Source organism: Cinclus cinclus, chromosome 3, assembly GCF_963662255.1.
Source record: "Cinclus cinclus chromosome 3, bCinCin1.1, whole genome shotgun sequence".
NCBI classification, from domain to species: Eukaryota; Metazoa; Chordata; class Aves; order Passeriformes; family Cinclidae; genus Cinclus; species Cinclus cinclus.
The window spans coordinates 1,311,269-1,318,211 of record NC_085048.1 but is presented as its reverse complement, the minus strand read 5'-3'; positions in this window follow the sequence as shown (position 1 = coordinate 1,318,211).

Sequence of the window (6,943 nt, the reverse complement as noted above, 5' to 3'; positions counted from 1 at the left end):
AAAAAAAATTTCCTGAAAGGGACAAAAAATTCCCAGGGGAAAAAAAAATAAAAAAAAATCACAGGGAGAAAAAAATTCTTGGAATTCCCTGGAAAAAAAAAAATTCCTGGAATTTCCAGGGAGAAAAAAAAGAAACCCAGGGGGAAAAAAAATATTCCTGGAATTCCACGGGAGAAAGAAAAAAATCCTGGAATTCCCTGGGAGAAAAAAAAAAAAATCCTGGAATTCCCAGGGAAGAAAAAAAAAATCCTGGAATTCTCAGGGAAAACTTCCTGGAATTCCCAGAGAAAATTGCCCAGATTTCCGTGTCCTTCCTACCAAAAAATTGGGAATCCGAGGGAAGAGCGGAGCTCTGCAATTCCCGCTTTTCCAGCGGTTATTCCCGGGTTTTTTCTGCCTTTCCCCCCCGTTTTTCTGGGAGTTATTCCCATTTTTCCGTGGATTATTCCCAGTTTTCCAGGGGCTATTCCTGGTTTTCTGCGGCTCGTTCCGGGTTTTCCGGAGGTTGTTCCCGGTTTTCTGAGGTTCATTCCTGCATTTCTGGGGGTTATTCCCACTTTTCCGGTGGTTATTCCCGATTTCTTGGCTGTTATTTCCGGTTTTCCGAGGGTCATTCCCGGTTTTCCAGAGGTTATTCCCATTTTTCCAGAGATTGTTTCCGATTTTCTGGGGGCTATTCCCACTTTTCCAGGGGTTGTTCCCAGTTTCCTGGGGGTTTTCCCCATTTTTCTGGTGGTTATTCCCGATTTTCTGTGGCTCGTTCCCGCTTTTCCAGAGGTTGTTCCCAGATTTCCGGTGGTTATTCCCATTTTTCCAGAGGTTATTCCCAATTTTCTGGGGGTTATTCCCGATTTTCTTGGGGCTGTTCCCATTTTTCCAGTGGTTATTCCTGATTTTCCGGGGGCTATTCCCACTTTTCTTGGAACTATTCCCGGTTTTTTGGGATTTATTCCCATTTTTCCGGTGGTTATTCCCGATTTCCTGGCTGTTATTCCCGGTTTTCCGAGGGTCATTCCCGGTTTTCCAGAGGTTATTCCCATTTTTCCGTTGGTTATTCCCAGTTTTCTTGGATTTATTCCCATTTTTTCCGGGCGTTATTCCCGATTTTTCCAGGAATTTTTGCCTCTTCTGGAATTTTGCCCTGAGCTGTGGGAATTTGGAAATTCCCAGGAGAGAATTCCCAGATTTTCCCGGAGCCTCTGGAATGGACTTGGAATCTCCAGAATTCCAGGAAAAAAAAACTTTGGAATTCTGGAAAAATCTTCTGAATTCTGGGAAAAGTTTCAGAATTCCAGGAAAAAAATGCAGAATTCCAGGAAAAAACTTTGGAATTCTGGGAAATAACTTTGGAATTCCAGGAAAAACTTTGGAATTCTGGGAAGAAATTTCAGAATTCCGGGAAAAACTTTGGAATTCTGTGAAAAAAAAAAAATTCAGAATTCCAGAAGAACTTTGGAATTCTGGGAAGAGATTTGGAATCCTCAGAAAAATTTTGGAATTCTGAGAAAAATCTCTGGCATTCCAGAAAAAAAAATTGGAATTCTCGGAGAAACTTTGGAATTCCGGGAAAAAAATTCAGAATTCTGGGGAAAACTTTGGAATTCTGGGGAAAATCTCTGGAATTCCAGGAAAAAACGTTGGAATTCTGGGAAAAAAATTCAGAATTCCAGGAAAAAAAATTCAGAATTCTGGGAAAAAACTTTGGAATTCTGGGAAGAAATTTCAGAATTCCGGGAAAAAACTTTGGAATTCTGGGAGAAACTTCGGAATTCTGGGAAAAAAAATCGGAATTCCAGGAAAAAAATTCAGAATTCTGGGAAAAAACTTTGGAATTCCAGGAAAAGCTTTGGAATTCTGGGAAAAATTTTGGAATTCCAAGAAAAAAATTCGGAATTCCAGGAAAAGCTTTGGAATTCTGGGAAAAAGTTTGGAATTCCAGGAAATAACTTCAGAATTCTGGGAGAAATTTTAGAAATCTGGGAAAAACTTCGGAATTTTGGGAAAAAAAATTTGGAATTCTGGAAATAAAATTTCAGAATTCTGGGAAAAAACTTTGGAATTCTGGGAAAATAAATTCCAAATTCCAGGAAAGAACTTCAGAATTCTGGGAAAAAACTTTGGAATTCTGGGAAAAATATTTCAGAATTCTGAGAAAAAACTTTGGAATTCTGGGAGAAACTTTGGAATTCCAGGAAAAACTTTGGAATTCTGGGAAGAGCTCCAGTCCCAAGATTATTTTTTTTTCTTTCTGGATTTGATGGATTTCTTTACGGAATTTTTCCGGAATTTTCCGGAATTTTCTGGAATTCTCTCCCGTCCCCCAGAGTTTCCAATTCCCGGGAATTCCTGCAGGAATTTGGGATTTTCCCAATTTTTTTATCCCGTTTTTCTGTGCAGTATTTGGGATTTTTCTCCCCCTTTCCGTGCGGATTTTCCGTGGGGTTTATTTATTTATTTATTTATTTATTTCCCTGGAAAAAAAAAATAAAATTGGGAATTTATTGGAATTTATCGGGATTTTTATTGGGGTTTTATGGGGATTTTTATTGGGGTTTATTGGGATTTTTATTGGGGTTGATTGGGATTTTAATTGGGATTTTATTGGGGTTTAAATTAGGATTTTAATGGGAATTTACTGGGATTCTAATTCGGATTTATTGGAATTTATTGGGATTTTTATTGGGATTTTTATTGGCATTTATTGGGATTTATTGGGATTTTAATTGGGATTTTAATTGGGATTTTAATTGGGATTTTAATTGGGTTTAATTGGGATTTTAATTGGGATTTTATTGGGATTTATTGGGATTTTAATTGGGATTTTATTGGGGTTTATTGGGATTTTAATTGGGATTTTATTGGGGTTTTATTGGGATTTTAATGGGAATTTACTGGGATTTTAATTCGGATTTATTTGGATTATTATTGGGATTTTTATTGGCATTTATTGGGATTTTATTGGGATTTTTATTGGGGTTTATTGGGATTTTAATTGGGATTTTCATTGGGATTTATTGGGATTTTAATTGGGATTCATTGGGATTTTTATTGGGATTTTTATTGGGATTTTTATTGGGAGTTATTGGGATTCTTATTGGGATTTTAATTGGGATTCATTGGGATTTATATTGGGATTTTTATTGGGAGTTTTTTAGGATTTATTGGGAATTTTATTGGGATTTTTTTTTAAATGTAATTGGGATTTATTGGGATTTTAATGGGAATTTATTGGGATTTTAATTAGGATTTTTATTGGGATTTTTTTGTAAAATTTAATTAAGATTAATTGGGATTTATTGGGATTTTCATTGGGATTTTGATTAGGATTTATGGGGATTTTAATTGGGATTTATTTTGATTTTTATTGGTATTTTAATTGGAATTGTAATTAGGAATTTATTTGGGACTTTTATTGGGATTTTTTATTGGGATTTTAATTGGGATTTTAATTTGGATTTATTGGGATTTATATTGGGATTTATATTGGGATTTATTAGGATTTTATTGGAAATTTAATTAAGATTTATTGGGATTTATTGAGATTTATTGGGATTTTCATTGGGATTTATTGGGATTTTAATTGGGATTCATTGGATTTATATTGGTATTTTTATCGGGAGTTTTTTGGGATTTATTGGGAATTTTATTGGGATTTTTTTTGAAATTTAATTGGGATTTATTGGGATTTTAATTGGGATTTTTTGGGGTTTTATTGGGATTTTAATTAAGATTAATTGGGATTTATTGGGATTTTCATTGGGATTTTCATTAGGATTTATTGGGATTTTAATTGGGATTTATTGGGATTTTCATTGGGATTTTAATAGGAATTGTAATTAGGAATTTATTTGGGAATTTCATTGGGATTTATAATGGGATTTATTAGGATTTTATTGGAAATTTATTTAAGATTTATTGGGATTTATTGGGATTTTCATTGGGATTTATTGAGATTTATTGGGATTTTCATTGGGATTTTTATTGGGAGTTTTTTGGGATTTATTGGGAATTTTATTTTGATTTTTTTGTAAAATTTAATTAATTGGGATTTATTGAGATTTTCATTGGGATTTTGATTAGGATCTATTGGGAATTTAATTGGGATTTTAATTGGGATTTATTTTGATTATAATTGGAATTTTTATTGGAATTGTAATTAGGAATTTATTTGGGAATTATATTGGGATATTTTATTGGGATTTTAATTGGGATTTTAATTGGGATTTATTGGGATATATATTGGGATTTATTAGGATTTTATTAGAAATTTAATTAAGATTTATTGGGATTTAAATTGGGATTTATTGGGATTTTAATTGGGATTTTGATTAGGATTTAATGGGATTTTAATTGGGATCTATTGGGATTTTTATTGTGATTTATTGGGATTTTCATTGGGATTTTTATTGGGATTTTTAAAGAATTTCCTGGGATTTATTGGGATTTTTTAGAAATTTTTTTAGGGATTTATTTGGGATATTTTAAAGGAATTTTTTTTAAATTGGGATTTATTGGGATTTTAATTGGGATTTATACTGTGAATTTAACTGGGATTTATCGGGAATTTAATTGGGATTTATTGGGATTTACTGGGATTTAAATTGGGATTTTTATTGGGATTTAAATTGGGATATTTATTGGGATTTTTATTGGGATTTATTGGGATTTATTGGGATTTTTATCGGGATTTTAATTGGGATTTATTGGATTTTAACTGGGATTTTAATTGGGATTTTAATTGGGATTTATTGGGATTTCTTCGGATTTTAATTGGGATTTTTATTGGGATTTATTGTGATATTAATTGTGATTTTTATTGGGATTTATTTGGATTTAAAAATTTATTTATTTGGATTTTTTAGGATTTTTTATTGGGACCTTTATATATTGGGGTTTATTGGGATTATTTATTGGGATTTTAAAAAATATTTTTATTGTGATTTTTACATTTTTATTGGGTTTTTTTAAAATAATATTTTAATTGGGATTTTATTAGGATTTCTTATTGGGATTTTTCTTTATTGCGATTTTTTTAGGATTTTTATTGGGATTTCTCTGGGATATTTAAAGGGATTTTTGGGGATTCATTGTGATTTTTATTCCGAGGAATGAAAAGGGAAGCGAGACCCTTCCCCACTTCCCAAATTCCCAAAATTCCTTCTCGGAGAGAAACCAGGAACGATCTGGATCCCATCCCAAACTGGGGGAGCCGGGAATGGAGGGAATTCCTTGGAAAAGGGGGAAAAAATTGGGAATAAACCCCCGGGCTGGGAGACGCCGAAATTCCCAGAGAATCCCTGGGAATAACCAAGAAAAAAATCGGGATAAAGCCAAGAACTCCTGGAATTCCTGAAATTCCAGCCCCGCATTCCCACGGGATGGGATAATGGGAAAATGAGGTAATGGGATAATGGGATAATGGGATAATGGGATAATGGGGTAATGGGGTAATGGGATAATGGGGTAATGGGGTAATGGGGTAATGGGATAATGGGATAATGGGGTAATGGGGTAATGGGGTAATGGGATAATGGGGTAATGGGGTAATGGGGTAATGGGATAATGGGATAATGGGGTAATGGGGTAATGGGATAATGGGATAATGGGGTAATGGGGTAATGGGGTAATGGGGTAATGGGGTAATGGGATAATGGGATAATGGGGTAATGGGGTAATGGGATAATGGGGTAATGGGATAATGGGGTAATGGGATAATGGGGTAATGGGGTAATGGGATAATGGGGTAATGGGATAATGGGGTAATGGGATAATGGGATAATGGGGTAATGGGATAATGGGGTAATGGGATAATGGGGTAATGGGGTAATGGGATAATGGGGAAATGGGGTAATGGGATAATGGGATAATGGGGTAATGGGATAATGGGGTAATGGGATAATGGGGTAATGGGATAATGGGATAATGGGATAATGGGGTAATGGGATAATGGGGTAATGGGGTAATGGGATAATGGGATAATGGGGTAATGGGATAATGGGGTAATGGGATAATGGGGTAATGGGATAATGGGGTAATGGGGTAATGGGGTAATGGGGTAATGGGATAATGGGGTAATGGGATAATGGGATAATGGGGTAATGGGATAATGGGGTAATGGGATAATGGGGTAATGGGATAATGGGATAATGGGGTAATGGGATAATGGGGTAATGGGGTAATGGGGTAATGGGATAATGGGGTAATGGGGTAATGGGGTAATGGGGTAATGGGTTAATGGGATAATGGGATAATGGGATAATGGGGTAATGGGGTAATGGGATAATGGGATAATGGGGTAATGGGATAATGGGGTAATGGGATAATGGGGTAATGGGGTAATGGGATAATGGGGTAATGGGGTAATGGGATAATGGGATAATGGGATAATGGGGTAATGGGATAATGGGGTAATGGGATAATGGGGTAATGGGATAATGGGATAATGGGATAATGGGATAATGGGATAATGGGGTAATGGGGTAATGGGGTAATGGGATAATGGGATAATGGGGTAATGGGATAATGGGGTAATGGGATAATGGGATAATGGGGTAATGGGATAATGGGGTAATGGGATAATGGGGTAATGGGATAATGGGGTAATGGGGTAATGGGATAATGGGGTAATGGGGTAATGGGATAATGGGGTAATGGGGTAATGGGGTAATGGGATAATGGGATAATGGGATAGTGGGATAGTGGGATAATGGGATAATACTGGGATAATGGGATAATGGGGTAATGGGATAATGGGATAATACTGGGATAATGGGATAATGGGGTAATGGGGTAATGGGATAATGGGATAATGGGGTAATGGGGTAATGGGATAATGGGATAATGGGATAATGGGATAATGGGGTAATGGGGTAATGGGATAATACTGGGATAATGGGATAATGGGGTAATGGGGTAATGGGATAATGGGATAATACTGGGATAA